The sequence below is a fragment of the Cupressus sempervirens genome, chromosome 8 (genome assembly GCF_028749045.1).
Source record: "Cupressus sempervirens isolate cs-2001-9-10 chromosome 8, ASM2874904v1, whole genome shotgun sequence".
Taxonomy (NCBI): domain Eukaryota; kingdom Viridiplantae; phylum Streptophyta; class Pinopsida; order Cupressales; family Cupressaceae; genus Cupressus; species Cupressus sempervirens.
The window spans coordinates 326,730,364-326,752,159 of NC_143125.1; the positions used below are offsets into that span (position 1 = coordinate 326,730,364).

At 32.4% G+C, this 21,796-nt stretch overlaps 1 long non-coding RNA gene across 1 annotated transcript; it reads left to right on the plus strand.

Moving 5' to 3' along the window:
- Window positions 1–21,188: 21,188 nt before the first annotated feature.
- Window positions 21,189–21,685, plus strand: LOC149542685 (uncharacterized). The gene is made up of 3 exons (XR_016355110.1): window positions 21,189–21,292; window positions 21,393–21,458; window positions 21,545–21,685. It is a non-coding gene; the product is annotated as an uncharacterized LOC149542685 (long non-coding RNA).
- Window positions 21,686–21,796: the final 111 nt, after the last annotated feature.

Sequence of the window (21,796 nt, forward strand, 5' to 3'; positions counted from 1 at the left end):
GATACCTGTCTTAGCATAGAACTTAGCAGAGCAACCCTGGTAGAGGGCGATGGGTTTATCATTTATGCTCAGGTTCCACCAAATGGACCTTTCACCATGAAGGTAATTATCATTATAGAATTTCTTATTGGTAATAAACAACTAAACATGCTCCCAGGCACACCAAATGGATTTAAACATGTCAGAACCTTGAACAATAACTGAGAAATTACCAATAATCAAATCACAAAAAGGGAGATTTTTCCAAGAACTAGCTTTCTTGGGAAAACTTCTCTCAATTTTATGTTTAACAAACAGTTTCCAAGGACTGTCACCCTCTGGAGAGTGAAAGCTCCATTTCGCAGCAAGAGCAATTCCTTGTAGTTTAAGATCTTTTAGCCCTAGCCCTCCTAGGGTCTTATCTGTATGACACCATTCCCATTTAACACTGTGAAATTTATGTTACCTTTGTCATTTAACTAGAGAAAAGGTCTAATAGCCTTTTGAATTTCAAGAATTTGATAATTACTAAACATCCAAGTAGAAGAATAATAGATATTATAAGCGGACAAAAGTTTTTGACAAACTTGAACTCTCCCAGCAAGAGACAAAGATCTGTTGTGCCATTTATTGAGCTTATTCATTATCTTAGCCTTAACCCAATCCCACATATCCTTAAGAGAAGGATCAACTGAGTAGGGTATACCAAGATATTTAACAATTCTGTTAGGACCTCCCCATTGATAATTATGTTGAGAAAACCAATCAGGAGGATGCTCATCCCACCCTAGACAAATAGATTTTGCCTGAGAGATGCGAGCACCAGAGATGGTGCAAAACATATTCAACTTAGATTGCAAATTTAAAAAATTATTATCAGTGAGCTCAAAGAAGAGAACAATATCATCAGCAAATTGGCTATTTATAAGCTCTTCATTGTTAGGGAGGTAAAGACCTCTAACTTCTAGGGACAGAGTGTTATCCCTGAGGATATAGTATAAAGCTTCAGCAAAAATGACAAAAAGAGAAGGAGCTAATAGGCAACTTTTCTTGATAGATCACCCAAGGGGGAAAGGATCAGAAAGAGAACCATTAAGCTCAACTTGAGCAAAAGCATCTCTAAGAAGGATTTGAACAGCATTGCAAAAGTAAGAAGGGAATCCAAACGATTGAAGCATCATAATTATAAATTTCCACTCAACCCTATCATAAGCTTTCTCAAAATCAAGGAGCAACAGAGCATAGTTTTGATGGGAATATTTAGCCTAGTCCATGGCTTCCCAAGCCATGATAAGGTTCTCTAAAATATATCTTCCTTTAATGAAGCCAATTTGAGTAGAGCTAACAAACTTAGGGAGAATGTGGGCCAACCTAAGGGCTAAAACTTTCGCCAAAATTTTATAAGAAACATTAAGGAGAGTAATAGGTCTCTAGTTTTTTATAAGAGTTTTATCCCCATCCTTAGGGAGGAGCTTAATAATTCCCCTATTAATCTCAAAACCAAGGGAACCAATGTATATGGCCTCATTATAAATATCCAGCAAGTCTTTATTGATACAACTAATATTAACTTTGTAGAATTCGACAGAAAAACCATCAGGTCCAAGGGCCTTATCATCCTTAAGGGACTTTATAGCCCCAATAATCTCATCAACAGAGATAGGTTTAGGAAGGGATGAAATATCAACCGAGTCCAACTTTTTAGGAATAAGAGCCTTGCATTTTCTTCTAACATCTTCAGCTTCCTAGTATCTTCAGAAGAAAATAGATTACTATAATAGTCAGCAAAAGCCAAAGTGATACTAACAGGGTCTGAAATTTTCTGATTATTAATAACCAACTTATCGATAAACTCTTTAATTTCCTTGTGCTTGAGAAGGTTAAAAAAGAATTTAGATCCTCTATCCCCATGCTAAAGCCAATTGGCTCTAGACCAAATTTTGGCTCCTTGGATTTTGACTTGTTGTGTCTACTCAGAGAATCTTTGGCAATAAGGACCTTATTCATAAGATCTAGGTTAAAGGAATCAAAATGAACTTCAATCTCAACGTTTTGAAGATTAGAGCAGAGTTGCTTTTCAATGAATCTATAATATTTGGCAAACTTTTGCCCTGTAGTATGAAGAAAACATTTCTAGAATAGAAGGTTAGCCTTCCATCTATCAATCATGGAGGAGCCCTTAAGATTGAACTAATTTATTTTCCTGATAATTTGAATAGCACAAAGAACATCCTCATTCTGAAGAAGTTTACCATTTAAAATAAACTTATTACAAGTGGGCTTCTATCTAATGGGAACAGAGTTGAAACTAACACATGTGAAAATGGGGTGATGATCAGATAGCATGGTAGCAGTAACCAAAACAACATTATCGTTTTGATTAGGAAGGAAAGAGAAATAGTCTTTATTCCCATAAAAATTATCAAATCTAGAATATATCCTAGCATGACCCTACTGGAAATTGCACCAAGTGTGCCATAATCCAGGATTACTATCTTTGTTATTGGCTAGAGGGTCAAATAAATTCTTAGAGTAAATAAATTAAGACCAGTGAAGATTCTCACAATCTTTCCATATGAAAGGATTGCCTCCAACTTTTTCAATTTGGGATTCAACCATGTTAAAATCCCCTCCAAACAGCTAGGGAATATCAGGATGGGTGACAAGCCAATTCCAGAGGGAGATTCTACCCTTGGCATCATTAGGAGCGTATATAGAACAGAATCCCATTGGTCTATTATTAATACTTATAATAAACCAAACGACCCTTTGATAGGGGGAAACACCATTATTAGTAATGAATGAACCCCATTTAGGATAAACTAGGACAACAATGCCTCCTTTACCACTTCTATGATTAGAATAAAATTTGATAGCATCAGGCCAAATATAATTAAGATTGGTTTCAAGAGTGAAATCAACGGATTTGATTTCTTGCATCATGAAAATATCAACCAAATTAAAGGAATATAACAAATGCTTAACCACAAATTTTCTATCAGGAGACTTAAGACCCCTAATATTTCAAGATAAACAATTCATTGAGAACCAAAAATAGGAGTAAGACACACATCATCTGCAGAAACAATGCTAGAGTTGTTACCAACTTTTTAAACCACAGGTTTATTCTTGGATCTAGGAGGCCTCCCATGCCTTTTAGAGGTAGAGTCCTCAAGTTTAGGATCCACATCAAAATATGAAGATTCCATATCCATATTCAGAGTAGAACCAATAGCAGGAATATTCAAATTTCCTAAATATCGTAAATTTTATATCTATGTTTTAATCTTCAACCATTTTATTTTTCTAATTTCATTTTAAAAACTTATATTTATATTATTTAATGTTCATGCTACATTTTTCTCTTAAATCTCATCTCATTGCATATACAAAAGCATGTGACTCTAATTTATATTAGTTTAATTTTTTGTTTAAATATTGGTTTTAGTTTCTATAATTTATTTAGTCAAATAGAATATTTGTTAGAGATGTTATTTTTTCATATTATTATTTTTTATTTCTCTTATTAATTTTTCATAATAGATTTTTTGACAAGAATTTTAAAAATAATTGTTTTTCTATATTTGATAAATTGAGTTTAAATAAATAATATTTATTAATCCATTTAAAATATTTTAATTGATAGGCTATATGTGAGAACCCATACAATTACTTTTTTTACTAGAAATTTGTGCCTTTGATAGGTAAATTGTCTATCCTTGACATTACTAATTTTGTGACTGATTTTCAATTAACTCCACTTTTAACTCTTATTTTTTATGATTATTTAATTTAATTAGTTATTTACACTGTTAACTATTATTCTTTTATTATTTATTTAACTTAAAAATTATAAATATAAAATAATAAGATGTGTCATGCATTGTTTAAATATTTCTATTTATTTAACTTAATTAGCTATTATCTCTTAATTCTTATTTTTTAATTTATTATTTAACTTAATTAGTTATTATTGGTTGTTTATTTTTTTTTAAATAAAATATTTATAAGTTAATTTATTGAGATGAGATCTTATTTAATTTTTTATTTTTTATTTATCTTTAATTTTAACTCTCTTGTTTTCTTATTTATTTAGAAACTTATTAACTTGTTATTTCCACTTTTAACTCATGCTTTTCTTCCTTTTATTTAACTTTTGATTTTTAACATTGATTGAAGTTTTAATTTTAAAATTAATTTATTTTATTTTCTTAAATCAATTTAGCTAATAGGATATTTGTGGGAGGAGTTGCTATTTTTTTAATATATTTTTATATTTCTCATATTAATCTTTCATAATAAATTTTTTGATGGAGATTTTTTTAATGATTATTAATTTATATATTTAAGTCTCCATACTTTAAATTAGTTTAGTTTTTAGTTTTTATAATTATTTTAGTTTATCTTTTACTATTCACTTTATATGTGCTATTTTTAAGATGATAATTTATCAATATATGGAAAATTAAATTAAATAAAAAATATTATTTAGTTTATTAAAAGAATTTAAATCTTATTTTATTTAAATTTTTTAAAAAAAAATTAATTAATTTATGCATATTAAATTATAATTTTAAAATAAACACCTATTGACTATCATTGCAAGCACAAAAACATGGAATTGCTAGTTATGATATTTTTTAAAATTATGGTAGATAGTGAAATTTTAAGAACAAGAATCTAAAAATAATACTAAAAGTATTTATTTGCTCCTTCAAATTGTAATTCTAATTTAAATAAATATATTTAAGTTGTATTATTTAGTAATCTTAATTATCATGTTGTATTTGTGTTTGATGAACATTGTTGTATTTTTTTAATTATATGTCATCCTTAATAATTTATTTGATATACTATTACATTTTATATAGTGGTAATTATTTAAATTATATATAGATTATAATATACTATAATTGTCAATGTTATATCCCCAACATTATAAATATGCATTATGAATAATATTGGTTAAATTATTGTGGCAATTTAATAAATGTGATGCAACATCTTTGATAAAAGTGCCTAAAAATTTGAGCTTTTATTTTGTTTTTGTGAAAGTGGTGTATAAGAGGCCATCTGTCTTAGCCAATGACATAGTTATAAATTAATTTTGTTCATTTGTAAAAATAAAAAATTGCATCTACACTACACAATATATTAATTTAATAAGTTAACTTAAAAATTTCAATTGATGGAAGCAAAGAGTTTTAATCATTAATTAATTTGAACAATTCGAAAAATGATGCAATAGTACTTAGCCTATTAGCAAGTACTAATAGGCAAGCATATAATAGACAAAAGATATGTTTATCTAATGTAAGTCTTTACTAATATTATTGAATCTCTTTTTATCTCTTTTACAAATTGAATTCTAAGTTTATAAAATGAATTTTAGATTATCTTAAATGGATGAATGAATGTCTTAAATACAACATGCATGTAAGCTCACATTAATTATAAGGAGGGAAATCGTGAATTTAAACATTACTTTGAATTTTTGTAGTTTATGATTAAGTTTAAAATTATAAAAATCAATTGTGTCAAGTTTGTACAAACAAATACCATTCAAATGAAGAACAAAATGTCTAAATGTTAATATGAAACATGCAGAAATAAGTGATAATAATCAATACATAGAAATGATATGAGTTACCAAATTTACAGAAGAACATGTAGCATGTAATCTTGTTATTGTTATGTAGCCCATCAAGGCAACTATTATGAGAGATACATGGTAATTAGTTTTATTAGTTATTGTTATTTTTAGCAATTGAAAGTAATTAGATTTCTCGCTAATGTTAATATTTATTTATTTGCATATAGACATGAAAATTTGTTAGCTATAATTTTGTATATAATTTATTTGATGTCTATTTTCTAAATGATCTAAGATCTTGTTATAATCTTCACATCACCCAAGCAAGTGTTAATTTTTATTTTGGGATTGGTAATAGTTTTTTAGTGGAGCTACGAACTAGTGGAGTCACATTGGGGGATTCCATCTTTGTGGTGATATTGTCAAGGTTTACATGCCTCTTAGATTTTTTACCCTCATCGATGTCTTTCAATCCATATTCTTATCACTTTGAACCCCTCGTAGCCAACCTCATTTTGTGGTCAGTTCTTTTTTTTTTCCATTTCCTTATCTCTCCTTGATCTTTATATCTCTTGTTCACTTATCACTCCTTGTACCTTTGTGCCTCTTTATTCTTCTTACTCTTTATGCCTCTTTGCCCCTAAATGTGTTGGTCCCAACTAGTACTAAGAGGTGGGGTGAATCAGTACACACACATTTACAAAAAAAATTGGTTAGTCTTCTAATATTCACTACACACTACTTCACTATTACTTTAACTGAAGTAATAAATGCTATGCAATAAAACCATACAAATGTTTCGCATAGAGGCATACAATAATGACACAGATATTGCTAAGTGGAAACCCCCAGGGTGAGGGTGAAAACCATGGTGGGGATAATGTACCCACTAGCCTTTCCTTGCAAGAAAAAGGGTGCCATGTTAAAGGCTTACAATTCTTCCTTCCGAGAATGTTTACAATGGCTAATTAAGGCTACCTTGCTAGAGGATTAGATCTCTTTTTGAGTGACACCTGGTCAAAGAATTTCAAAGGCTTCTTACAAGTTTTCCCTATTAAAGGCTTACAATAGATGCAATGTCAAGAAAGAAAACTAACGTAGTGATCAAAATATATAGCACACCTTGCTTGGTAGATCGTCTGTTATGTTACCTTGAAGATACTCTGATCTTCATCTTCTACTTTGACATTGTAAGAGTCCTTCTACTCTCTACCCTCATTCTTATCTTGCACTTGGAACTTGTTGTAGCTTCTTGTTCGTAACTATCATCTTTTGATGGATCTCTTTCTTATATAGTCATATAGTCTTCACATTCTTAGCTCTTTTCTTTTATATAATAAACCTCTTCACTTTCTCATTTTTGGTCAATAGCTACAACTCTAGATGAGTGTCAAGGGATTCTTTTAAGTAACTATATCATACTAAAAATCAAAACCGTAAAGTTGTCTTACTCAAACTTATATTTGAATTTTTAATTTCATAGTGGGCATCGTCACAAGGCATCCATGACTCCCTATTTGTAGATGCCTATGCTTATAGGCCAACTTGATCATCTGTACATCTATGGTTAGAGTTATGACCTTGTGTGTTTTAGTTGAATTCTATCACACTACTTAGTTGCATGTCTTTTCCATGTTCATAACTTCCTCTCATGTTGTCACATCAATGGTAAGTAGGTTGTGGGCACTTAGCATTCATGCTTCTCTCTTCACTTCACTTTCTTGATTGGTGCTCCTTTGAGACTTCTTGTTAACCAATTGCCCATCAATGACAATACACTCTTATGAATTAATTCTTGATTTCATTTCTCATCATTTTCTTGGTTGATATAGGTTGGTTCAACAATATCCCCCTTTGGCATTGATGGCAAAACCTGCTATATTACATTGAAAGTTAACAAGATACCTAGATTGAGATGTGACATATCTCAATACTCAGCCAATTTATTTAGTTTCTTTGTGTCGAGACTATTTCTTATCCATGTTCTCCTTGATTATCTTGCTACATGTTACATTCTTTTTGGAATTTCATCCATGCTCCCCCTAAGGTATATACTCCTATTTTGTCTCTTCTATCTTGTCTTCTCCCCCTTTTTATCATCAATGATAATTGGAATAGTAGAGGTAAATTCTCCCCCTTGTCGATTTCTCCTTGTGTGAAGGTGGTCCCTTTGTGCCATACTTTTCACATATTTTCAAAGATGTCCTTTTACTTTTCTCTCACTGAGTTAAGAATGGTCTCCTATGACTCCTTCAAATCTTGTAGTGCAATCATTGTACTCTGTAACTTTGCTAGCTACTTGTTAAGTGCTTAATTGTTCTTTGTTGGCGGTAAGGAGAATAGTTCATCTACCCCTTTCAAGGATTCACTAATGGACCCAATCATTGGAGTCAAAAAATATTGAAGCTCCAATAATTTGATAGTTTTATTCTCCTCTTCAGCTTGCAGCTAGTGCAGTAGGTACATGACGTCTTGTATCTTAATGATATGTTCAACTGCTGATCTAGAGAGTGGATCAAATGCTTGTTGACATTAAGGTCAATTTGTCTATTAGTGACTCACACTTAGTCAATTGGTTACTACCAAGCTCTATAGTTGCTACTGAGCTTCAAAACCTATGTACAGCTCATGCCAAGTGTAGCAGTGTCTACCAAGTTGTTCAATGCAAGTGATGGAAACTCTAGTGTTAATTGAGCTCCATAGTGTCAACTGAGTTATTTAGTGTTAACCATGTTCTCTAGTATCTACCAACATCACAAAGTTAGCAATGTGAATTTAGTTTTGACCGAGCCATGAAGTGTCAACTAAGTGATTCAGTGTATGCCAAGTTTCACAATGTTCACTGAGTCACACAGTGTTGACTAAGTTCAAGCTACTTAAAAGTGATCAGTATGAGTTGAGCCTCTTCATTAACCAAGTTCTAGAGGATGTCAAGTGTTGACAATGGTTGTTCAGTATCAAAACATCATTGAGTTTGTCTTTAGAACTCGAGTTATAGTAGTTGAGCTAACTTTGTAGATTTTGATGAAACTTGTATTGTAGCCTACTCTAGTAAGTTGTGATTCAGATTGTTATATATGTAATGCATTGTATCATATCCAAATAAGAAATGTGAAGAGCATATAATAAGGAGAAGTGTGAATTGAAGAGGGCTACAAGCAGTATAAGGGATAGCAAAGATTTATCTATCACAACAAGGTGATCATTACAACACAAGGAATCTCAACTAGCAAACCAGAGTTGCAGACCATAGATCAGTCACTAGTTCTGTAGTGCGTCTCCCATTTGACTTTTGTAAGTCGTCCTGATGGATGCAACCTTACTGATCTTTTGTTGTGATGGATCATGATTGTGACCTTGAGTGGTCTACACTGTCGAGGTGTTTGGATTTATATTTTTGTATCAGTTGCTTTATTTATGCTTTTGACTGATCTATGAGATTATGATGTGATTTTTGGTTCACTGAGGTTTGTGCCAGTGGTTACCAGGATCGATGTGGTATCATGAGGTTGTTCCATGATTACCCTGAGATGTGTGCAGAGATTGCACTATGTCCTTTTACCATGCTACACTGGACTAGGTTCTTGTAGTAGTGGTTAGTCATGTTTATGACTGTGTTTGCTTATGTGTTTTAAGTTCCTTATTTAATGCGTAAGTAATTAAATGGATTATTCTTGTGGGATTATTTTGGTTATGTGCTGCGGACATTTACCTTGTTATATTTTTTATTAGAGAGATATTTTTTACTCATGTTATGTTTACATTTGAGAGGACCCGAGGGTCAGATGTTACTCTTTGATTCCAGTATCATAGATATTAAACTACTATGTTGTTCAATTAATCATATTGCATGATGATGCCATTTTGAGATGACAGTGTGTTTTATGATGATATCTAGTTATCTGGTATTTGGACATACCTCTGATTATGTTATGCGATGGATTTAATGCTATGGTTATTTACTTCATTCCTACGTTGTTATGCTTTATGCGAACGTGAGTGATGTAAATAGATTGTTTTAATATAATTAAATAAATGGTTAAATTAGGTGATTTAATGCATTTATTGCTTCAGCTATGTTATTATATGCAATTGCACTTGATCGTGTTGTTTAGTGTGCAAGATTATATCCTTGGCAGTGGCACATGGAGTTAGTGATTCAGCCTTTCATATTTTACCAATGTCGTCCTTGTATGGTTGGCGTATCCTTTATTAAAATGTTTAAATTAAACCTTTCGATGATTATTAAATCTGAACTCATTTGCATTATGTGATTAGACTAGTAAGCGTGTCTGTGCATTTAGAGGTTCGCATTGTCGCGAAAAGTTATTAAGGAGGTTTATGTGTTTTTGGGTTTTCGGGCTTTTTAATTGATTTATTTTAATTTCTGGTAGCTTTGTCATAGATGAATTCCTATTTATAGGAATAGCCTGTTTTCATTTGGGTCGATTCGAGATTTAACTAGATTGTTTGGTTAAATGCCCTAATCGATTATTCACCCAAAAAGTGAATAAATATCCAAAAAAGGAATTTAATTCCTCACTTCTCACTTTTGAATTGGAAAGTTGGAGAGTAAAACCCAAAATCCTCTTCATGAGGATTTACTGTTTTGTTCGTTGTAGGAGCTACGGGCGTGAGATCGTCGCGAGGTTGGGCTCGTTGGATCCAGCTCGGGGAAACCTTGGATTGTCGCAATTTTTGGCTACTTCTACGAGATATTTATTTTATGGTTCAGGTTCCCGTTTTGCCCTTTTGGCTGTGAGGTAGGGCTTTCCTATTTTATTGTTTTTGCTCCGTTTCTGCTTCTATTTTTGGTATCCGTTTGTTTGGAGGCTGAGAACTAGTGTTCCCCTCCGTTTCTGTATGCTAGTTCTACCCGGTTGGGCGGGTATGAACATTTTTCTATTTTTTGGGATGAGGGTTTGGAATTTTACGCCGTTATGCTGGCCGTTTTTGCATACGATGTCCGATTTCATTTATTTTTGGATTTTTGGGGTTTTTGAACCCAAAGGCCAAATGGGTTTTAATTTTGTAGTTTTCCAAATTTTTGGGGTTTTTACCTCGTTTTGCATGTCGCCCTATTTTCTTAGGTTTTCTTGGCACAATGTGGGTCATGGACCTTGATGATCCATTTGGATATCAGTCAGACCACTTTTGCACTTTTATGTTGCATTGGGATGCATGTTTCATCTGTACTCTCGACATTGTGTTCGGTTGAGTGATTTTATACTTGTTATGGTTTCTTTTGAACCTTTGCTTTTGTTTCATAAATGCTAGGATTCGTGTAGAATCCATACTCTCGGATTGAGGCCGATTGAGTGAGTTCATGATGTTTGGTCTTGTTACATCATTGAGATTCGTGTAGAATCCATACTCTCGGATTGAGGCCAGTTGAGTGATTTCATGATGTATGATTTTATTGGCTTTGGGATTCCTGTAGAATCCGTCCTTCTCGTGTTGCTTTCAGTTGGGTGTTTTCTTTACATTGTGTTCTCATTCCTGTCCTTGTGTTATGATCTTTGTGATGGTGGTGCGCCACACACGTGTACGTGCGCGTACATTTGTTGGGTGACTTGCAAGGCTCGATCTTCCGTGGATTTGCCGAAAGTTATGATCATTGGGGTTGGGATGGGAGTATGCATGCCCATGGCACTTGTCATAGGATGAGCATGGGTAGGGTAGGGTAGCATATGGAGGGGGCTTCTATCTCGCAACTTGGTGACCTTAGACCCATAGGGTTGGCAGAGGAAGTTTTAAATAAGTGATAACTAAATAAAATGTGTGACTGGTAATAAAACTTAAGATAATAAAATGGTTCTTTTGTGTATTGGCCTTCCATTGAGGGAGTTGAGCTACACGGTGTATTGGCCTTCCGTTGAGGGAGTTGAGCTACACAAATCCGAGCTTGGGCTTGTCGATGCCAAGAGACTCTCCATGATGTCAGCCCCTACTTAGTAGCCTTTTGAGTGTCTGACCAGGACCTGTACTCCTTGCATTGTCTTAGGTTCTTGGTTGCAGCCATCATACTGTCTAGCGTGAGTATTAGCCTTGGATGTTGTGCTTTATGTGTGTTTGTGGTTGGATCTTTATCTCCATTAGCACGACGGGTGTGGACCTATGGGGGCCATTTGGTTGGGAGGCATAGCTACCTTAACCACTGCTAGGGATCGATGTATAGAGACGATCTTTTGTCCTAGTATGATCATTGTTGGATGTCTTCACTTGGTACTTCAGGTTCTAGAGTATGCTTTCTTGTGATTTATGCTTTCATTGGGATGCTTGTATATCATGTTTAGATGATGTTATTTTATTTGGCGCATTCCCTTATTATGATGTTTAGCATATGATTAGATGATGTGATTTGCTTTAGTAGTATATTTGTTGCTTACTACTGTTTAGCATGTGATAGGTGATGTTATCTACTGTAGGATTATCTTATGCATTATCACTAGCATGTTAGATTTTCTTATGCTATTATTATGCATGTTTTAGTAGTGATGTCCTTATTACGACAGTACTGATGATTTGGTCGATGGCTTGGGATGTTACACGTGGGGGATGGCTAGGACCCATGATGGTCTTATGATGCTATTGACGGTTGGGAGGAACTGCATACTTAGTTTGGTTGTTTTGTTCCTGATATGTATTTATGTACATTGCGATGTTGCTTTTGTTCTCTGCAATGATTATTTCAGTGTGTTCTTTGTTGTTGTAGTTTAGATGGATAGATGTTCTCCTTGTTGTGTTGTTCTTGCGCTCGAGTGTTCATTCCTCGAGCCTTTGTGGATCTGGTACTCCCTAGTGTGGAGGTTCTTTGCTCTATTTTGGTCCTTTTTGCTTCTGGGAGTGTTTTCGTGTTTCTATGGGCGACATTTGTTCAGCATTATGCGACACTGATAAAGTATCGCACGGCCATAGAAAGAATGTCGTACGATACTATAAAGTGTCACACGTATTACTGGAGAAGTGTCATACGACACTGCAAGAGTGTCGCACAACTTTATGAGAAATGTCGCACGATAATTTTTCAGTATCGCACGCCTTCTTGAGAAGTGTCACACTCAGTAAGGGAGAAGTGTCGCCCTCCCTTAGTAAAAAGTGTCACACGGTTTTTGTGAAAAACCTGCGCGTGTCATCAGCGGGCACTTTTCTTCGTGATCTGATCTTTTTGAGAGTGGTTTTGGATACCCTTTTGGGCGTTCTTCGAGCCTATGTTGTTGCATTTTGAATTCAGGAGGTTTCTTTTGAAATTCAATTTTTGGGATTTTGTTGTAGTCCTTCGGGGTTTAAAATATATTGTTAAAGAATAAGTTGACGTATATTTAATTCCTTATACTTAAGATATATTTTAATATATGCGACAAATCATTTGAGATAGGTTTCAGACCTCTCGGAGATAAGTTATGGATTCTAGGAAATTTTAGGGCTTCAAAAATCCAGACTTAGCCAATTTTCAAGGCTTCAAGATTTCAGGCTTAGCCAAATTTTGGGATTCTGCATTTTACCCTAGCTTGGTGTTTTGTTGATGAGTGGTCATTTCTTGTGCCCTCATCTTGTTGTGGTGTTCGTTGGCTTTTGTTTGGGTGTGTCAGTTGGGTAGTGGCATTCGAAGATTCGTTGGTTGCCAGGATTGTGTTGAAGTCTTCCATTGCGATCTTTGTGATCCCTGTATGATGTTGTCTTGTGCATTCATACTTGTAAAAAAAAAATACATCTTGGCTTGATTTGAATCCTTGTTTCCAAGGATCTCCGGGCGGGGCATTACAAGTTCATCCTAACAGATGCATCAGTCAAATCTTTTAACAAAGTAGACTTAACAATCTTTGTTAAATCTCTTAATCAAGTGCATACTTCATTGTACATTTGTAAATCCTTTGATAAGGTGGACCTCACAGTCCTTATTGCTTCTCACAGGGCAGATCATCAGAAGTGATCAATTATAAGCCTTAACAAGCTAATCTTATATTGCAATAATAAAATTTGTGGATATTATCCCCACCCCATTTTTACTTTCTAATTGGAAGGTTTCTAGGTTACCTTATCTTGTGCCAAATTGCTATGAATGTTTATTTGCTTTCATTCTTTCATGCATGCAATTAGATCTGAATATTATATGAAGGATTAATTGGTGAAATAAGATTAATTTTTATGGTTCTTGATTTACCCCTCCTTATATGCACCATGAAATGGTCGCCTAGACTATGGGCCTAAATTCGTCAATTTATCATTTTCTTGAATCAATTTATTAATTTCCTAAATCAATGCATTGCAATATTTTATTGAATCAATTCAAATCATTTTCCATCAAATTGCAATTAATTTAATTATTTTAATATTTCCTAAGGTTTGATCATTTCATCAATAATCTTATATAATTAAAAGAAAAAATCCTTTTAAATAAATAAAATAATCTTATTTAGTTAAAAGAAAATCTTTCTTTTAATGAAATAGTTTTATCGTATTTAATTAAAATCTTTCCTTTTATTAAATAATCATGTCTTATTTAATTAAAAGAAAACATTATTTTCAATAAATAAATAAAATATTCTTATTTAAGTAAAAGAAAATTTATCTTTTAATTAAATAGTTCTATCTTATTTAATTAAAATCTTTATTTTTATTAAATTATCTTATCTTATTTAATTAAAAGAAAACATCCTTTTAAATAAATAAAATAATCTTATTTAATAAATAAAAAATCTCTCTTTTAATTAAATAGTTTTATCTTATTTAATTAAAATCTTTCTTTTTATTAAATAATCTTATCTTATTTAATTAAAGGAAAATCTATCTTTTAATTAAATAGTTTTATGTTATTTAATTAAAATCTCCCTTTTAATTAAATAATCTTATCTTATTTACTGAAAAGAAAATCCCTCTTTTAATTAAATAAATAAATACCCACTTAAAGCTTTCTTATTGATTAAAATAAATAAATCAAATAAAGATTCCTTTTTTTTAACATATCTTTAAGTGGTGAGTTTTTTCCTCTTACTTCTCTCTTTAGGGATTTATCCCACATTGCTCTTGTGAGAAGCCTCCCACCTCCACAGTTTCTATAATAAAGAGTCTTCTCCTTCTCATTTGGATAGATGTTAGTTTTGCTATAGTATTGTTATGTTGTAGGTTTGAAGAGCGATTTTGGAGAAGGAGTTTGAGCTTTAGGGATTGGACATTGGAGCTTCATTGCAACTTCTATCATCTTATCTTCTTCTCTCATGCATTGATGGCTTCCATCATCATGTTTCATCTTTGCATTTTCATATTACCTTAGAGTCATATTTGCTTTCATAGATTAATCATGCATTGTTATTTCCTTTCATAGATTAGATTTCATTTCTTGCATTGCTCTGCATTGTTATCATTTAGATTAGCTTGTGTCTTTATTTGCATGCATATTTTGATCTTTGAATCTCTTTTTTTATGGTGTACTTAAATGGTTACAAACTAGATCAAACCGAGGGCCTCTATTACAAACCTTTGCACTCCATGAATAGAGAGCTACAAGTCATCATTTGAAACCTCATTCTTGCGAAATCTTGGATATAATGACTCATAAAAGTGTGTCAACATTTTACCACACATTTTTGGCACTCACCATTGGGTAGCCCACATTTGCATGTTGATTTTGGCTATTTTGGAGCTAACCCCCTTGTGTGGATCTCTTTGGAGACAAAAAACCCTAGATTTTAAAAGATATGATCATATCTCCCAAATGGCTTAGTATTTTGGTCTAAATTATTTTTTGCAAGTTGGCAAAAAAAAATTGAGCTAATTTATATTTTTAAAAAAATTTCCTTGGTTTTTCATGAAAAATCATTTTTGGATGCAAATTAGCAATTTTTCCATAAAAGTCTACATTTTTGGAAAGGTATTGGAATTCTTAATAGGTTTGTTTCTTTGTGTTTTAAGTTTAGAGCTCATATGAGGGCTTAAACACTTGATTTACAAAAACTAGTCTATTTTGACAAAATGGATCCCTAGGGCACAAATGAAAATATTTTTTTAAAATTCAGACATTTTTGGAAAGGTTTATATTTTTTAACAAGGGTCTCTTTTCTGTATTTAGGGATTTTGGTCTAAATTCATGGCATATAGGTCTAACCTTGTTGAGTAGGTAAAAAAACAAAATTAAAAAAAGGGCATTTAATGACTAGCTTGCATTTAATTTTCACATGATTCAATGTATGATGTGAGTTTTTATTTGGGTTTGTAATGCCTACCCCTATTTAACTTTTTTGATTTGTTTTGACTAGATTTTTTTAGGCTTGTTCTATTATTTTGTTTTATGATTAGAGGTGTTGGATTACCTGAATTGATTAGTTGTATTTCATATTCAGTTGATATATATATGTATGTATGTATGTATGCATGTATGTATGTATGTATGTTGAGGTACTTAGTGCTAGTTATTTCAGTTATTAAATTATGTTAGTTAGACGAATTATTTTTATGCAGTTTCTAGGAATACTTATCCCATACTTGCATGTTTATGGTGTGCATGTATGTTTTTTGTATGTTTGACATTTCTGATGTGGTTGAGGAAGGGAGTTGTAGTCACTTGCTAGTCGGGATCTACACGATGAACCACTTCCCGCCATTGCCTGTTTAGTTTAGAATATTGTATTTGTACATGTGTGGATTTTATGTAGATTGCAGGTACTAGGTATCAACTTCCTTGAATTGCCAGGATGAGTGTACCCTATCGTAGTATTTCAATGGTATAAGTGGGGAGATAACTCTTGAGCCTAAATCCTAAACATTAAGCCAATTTTCTTAGAAAATAGGACAAGTATCTGAGTTAATTTACCCATCAAAATTCGTCAAGTGATGTGAATTCATGATTCTGACCCTAGAGTTTGATTATGTTCTTTAGTTTCAGTTGGGTTGTCATATTTGGTTTTGTGGGTCTATTGCGATTTTTTGTTATAATTAAATCAAATTAAAAGATAATGTAATGAAAATTTTATAAAAAAATTTGATATTTAATTATATTTAATTAATTGAGAAATTAATTAAATAAAAAAATTAAATTTAAAATATTATATTAAAGTTTTACTTTTGATGTATTTATATTTATTTAATTTAATGATAACTATATAGGAGTTTTATTTTAATAATAAACTCTAAATAATGTTATTAATTAAGTTAATAAATATATTATTAAAAAATATCTCATGAATTAATTAAATAAAAGAATTCGACTTATTATTAAGTTTTAGTACTAATTTAGAAGTAATTATATTTATTTAAATTAATTATTATTATTTAAGAGTTTTATTTTAAATAATAAACTCTAAATAATATTATTAGTTGAATTAATAAATATATTATTAAAACATCTCATAATTAACTATAGAAAGAAAACATAAATTTAATAAAGTTATTTTAATTAAATTGCATAAAGCATACACATGAAATTAAAATATAATAAATTAATAAGAGAGGGTAAGCAATTATTTAATAAAGTTAATTTTAATAAAATTGCATAAAGTTTATGCATGAAATTAAAATATAATAAATTAATAAGAGAGAGTAAGAAATTATTTAATAAAGTTTATTTTAATTAAAATATATAAAGCTTATGCATGAAATTAAAATATAATAAATTAATTAAAAGAGAAAGAAAATTAATTTAATAAAGATATTTTAATTTAAATTACTTAAATTTTTTGCATGAAAATTGTATATAGATAATTCAATATTTAATTAATTGAAAATTAATTAAATAAAAGAATTAAATTTAAAAAATTTAATTAAAGTTCTAATTTAATATATTTATATTTATTTAATTTAGTAATGATTATTTAAGTGTTTTATTTTAATAATAAACTCTAAATAATTTTATTAATTAAATTAATAAATATATTATTAAAAATACTTCGAAAATTAATAAGGGAGAGAAAGCTTTAATTTAATAAAGTTTATTTTAATTAAAGTGCATAAATTATGTGCATGAAAAATAAAGTATAATCATTAAAGACAAAGTTTTTGCATGATCGCATGATCAAAGTCTTGATTTTGGAAAAAACTCTTTATTAAGGAAATTAGAGCTCATTTCTAGATACACAGGTTTAGAGGAGCCAATTTCTGAAAAGAGAGTTTTCAAAGGAAAAGGAAGATTCTTGCGTGTTTGTGCATTCATTGTTTTAGCATTAGATCTAGGTAGGATCTTGTGGGTTTGTGTAGTAGTTGCTTGTTCTTCGAATTCTTGTCTTCTTCATGTCTGTTGTGTTTCTGTTTTCAAAAGTTCTCTGGGATGAAACTCTTGTTTGAGAAAATTGATTTCCATTATAGAATTGTTTGTGATTTAATCTAAAAACCATTATAAAATTCGCTTTCGTATGTACTTTATGTGATGTGTGATTTACTAGTGTTGGGGTTTTTGGGTTTGTCTTAGATTTGGCTAGTCAGAATGTTACCAAAGGCTCGAGAGTTCTATGTTTGTGATGTCATGATGATGTTTTGATCTTGATCTTTTATACTTAATCATGGTAATGTATTTGGTATGCTTTATGATGTGTGTTGATGTATTGATTGTTATTGCTTTCCAGTGTTCTTGTGTGAAACTGAGGTGAATGGTGTGACCTATCTGATATAGCCTTTGTGTCTTCGATTAGTTGTTTTTGGATTGCTCTCCAATTTCTTGTATAGGATTGAGGTGTTTTTATGATTTGTTCTTAGCAATCTCATGTTATGACATTTTTGACTTAACCTTTTTGAGTCTTCAATCAGTATTTTTGGGATGCTTTCTAGTTGCTTGTAAAAAATAGATGGGTTATTGTGAATTATCTTTTGATGCTTTACAGTCACTTGTATAGGGCTAAGGTGAAATTTGTGATTCTTTGATTTATACTTTTACGAGCTTAGGGTAGGTTATCTATATGTCATGTTGGGAAGTGGCTTGCAATGGAAGTTGAGGCCCAAAGTGGCTACCAAGGTAACCCATTGTAGGTTGTTTAATAAGTAATAACATTTCATTAAATGGGTTTTAAATGAATTAACAAGATATTGGTACCACAGAAAGTCACTAAGGGGTCAAAGGATTAAAAGACTAGTCAAGCAACCTTAGAGTTGACTCATTAGTATGGCTTGTGAGTACGAAAGGATACTAGTGTTGCATAGAGTCACTAAGGGATCTGATGATTAAAAGACCAGCTAGGTAACCCTAGAGTTGGTTTGTGCAATGAAATTTTCCCACTTGTATAGTAGATTTCCTATGTGTCTATGTTGCCTCTGGGATTAGCTGATACTTTTGTCTTGGTACCTTTGAGTTAGATTACTTTTAGGTGATTCCTTAAACCTGGATGTTGGATTTGATTGTTGAGTTTGTTATCTTTTTTGGGACTTGAGACTATCTCCTCAACATGGTGGGAGTGGGCCATTTAGGTTCCACGAGGTCAGGTGGTAGTGTTTTTTCTTATACCATTAAGATACAACCATTAGATGTCGTTGCTACATGTGTTTGTGCAGATGTTCCTTTCTAATTATTGTATTTTTGATGGATTGTTGTACTTTTATATTGTATTTGATTTTATAAGATCTTAAGAGATCATGTAATTTATTTCATGATGTATATTATTTTAGCCTTCCATACCCTGTGACCTGTATGGTGGATGATTGTGCATTATGTTTATTGCCAAGTGGCATCATATATAATTGTATATCATTTAAATGGATTAATACTGATATATTATTATTTGATGTGGATTTATTATATATTAGATTTATTTTACTTAGTATAATGTTGTTGTGGTTAAGTTATTATCTTTAACTAAAAAATATATATTTGTCAAGGGCATATGCACCGAGTTGTGGTGCCAAAAAGGTGACAACAAAATTTTTTTTCCTATTTTAAACAGCGCGTACGCGCTATAGCGCACACGCACTATAGTGCGCACGTGCTATGGCTTGGGCAACCCAAGCCATAGCGCGTACGTGCTTTCTAAAAAATAAAAAGTATGTATGATGGGCTGCAAACCTATAGCCCATCATTTTCATTACCATTTTCTTTTACTCCTACAGCGAGCAGTGCGTACGCGAGTTGAAGACTCAACATTTGCACCACCATTTGCCAAAATGCCTCCTCGTCGACGAAATCCAAGACCACAAGCACACCCACGACGACACCGTAAGTGATATAAACCTAACTTTGCATTGTTTGATATATTTTTCATATTGTTTTGTAAGTTTTTTATATTCTTTTGTAGGGTTTTTACAAATTTCATTTAGATTTGTTTATTTATTTGAATTTCAATTGGTTTTTTATCAGGAAATGTTCATAATCAACCAGAAAATCCACAAGAACATCAAAACCCTCAAGAACCCCAAAACCAAAACCCTCCTCAAGAAGAACAAATTCCACAACCCGAACCAATTGCAAGACCTCCACCAGGAACACAAGAAAATCTAAGAAATGAAATAGAGAGAGGCAAAACTGAATTAGAAGGAATCATTGCTCGGTTGAAAGAATCCGGACAAACCAATCCAATGAGGGCTCAATTGGCATCATCCCTCAAATCCATTAACACTCAGATAGCCTCAGTTAGTGGTCAGTTAGATATTTGGCGGGCTAAGAGGGATGAAAAAAAAAGATTTTATGCAAATAAATTGTCATATGAAGATGTTAAAAAAAAGGAAATACCAAAAGGTAGTATATGTGCATTATTTAGAAAACCTGGTGAGCAAAATACTGTTAGAGAGGGTACTAAATGATTCCCCATCCATTGCTGCATACATGATGCTATTAGAAATAATTTTTGGGATAGATGGTGGATGGTTTTTGATGCCCCTCCTTGCAACAATCACGAGGTCCCCATGTATTTTTTGAAGAAATTATATTGTGATTTTTTCCTTGGGGAGATCCCCAATTATTTTGATATGTTAGACTCCCAGGGTAGAGGTGGGGGGTCATCATTTGAGAGGCCCAGAGCACGTCGTGACCCTAATGTAGTTAGGGCACCCGTGGTCCATCCACAACATGAGCATGTGATTATTCCTTCATTTGTGAAGGAACATGTAGAGGCCAACACTCTAGGGACCATTAATGCTTTGACACAGACCCTCATCCATTCCACAAGCCCATTAGTTGAGGGGGAGCCTTCTATACGTCGTGGTCACATGTGCACTTCATGTGGATCCCTATGCACATTTGGCACTCATGTCGGAGATGGTGCAAATGATGGGCTTGTCACCGATCCGTTCCTAAATGAGACATTTGGCATTGACACACAGGTAAATTACTAATTTGATCACATTTCATACGTATAGTGAATGATTAATTAATTAGGATTTATTGACATTGTTCAAAATTTAGGGTCAAAGTGTTCCTGGGCCTAGCAATGATCCTCCAGGCCCATTTTTTGTCCCTTCGACGAGTCCTGACGTATGTATCAATTTAATCATTTTAATTAATACATATATTTATTACGTAATCATATTAAGGATTGACCAAAAAAAATATGCATGTGCATCAGTTCTCCATAGGACCCTCAACCTTTACCACAGATGCAGAGCAGAGACATCATACGAGCTTCACACAGGTACAATTGTTTCATGTTAATTTAATTCATTTGAGTATATTTATTCCATGTTTCATGTTAGATATAACGTGTATTGTATGACGTGCAGCTCATGATGTCGGACACACCTCCTCATCTGCGACAGTCTATTGATAGTGGAGTGGCCGCAGCTGTGGCTAGCTCACAGCCACTGACGGAGGTATGAAAGAATTTTCTTCGTTTTAGTTGTTGTTTATAATAGTTAATCTCAAAATTTCTAATGTTATTTATAAGTGATTATATTTATTAAATTGTTGTAGGGTCTTGTCACGCCTGATCGTCCACGAGCATTTGAGGTGGACTTACAGAGTGACTATTTGTTGGCGGTAAGAAAATAATTGATTTTGTGAGTACACATATTTGATTTCAACGTATAATAAATATTGATTCATATCTATTTTCTTTGTATTAGTTGGACCTGGAGAAGAGCCTCAACAAGAGGTCAAGTGAGCGTGTCAGGAAGGCCTCGTCATCTCCACTATCTCCCTCCACACGACGACAGAGGACGTCGAGAGACTTGTTTCCTTCCCCTCGTGGGAAGGAAAAGATGTAGTTGAGATATTTGATACATATATATATATAGAGACTTGTTTCCTTCCCCATGTATATATATAGGCATCTGAGAGACATATTCGATACACATTTGATGTACATATGATATTCT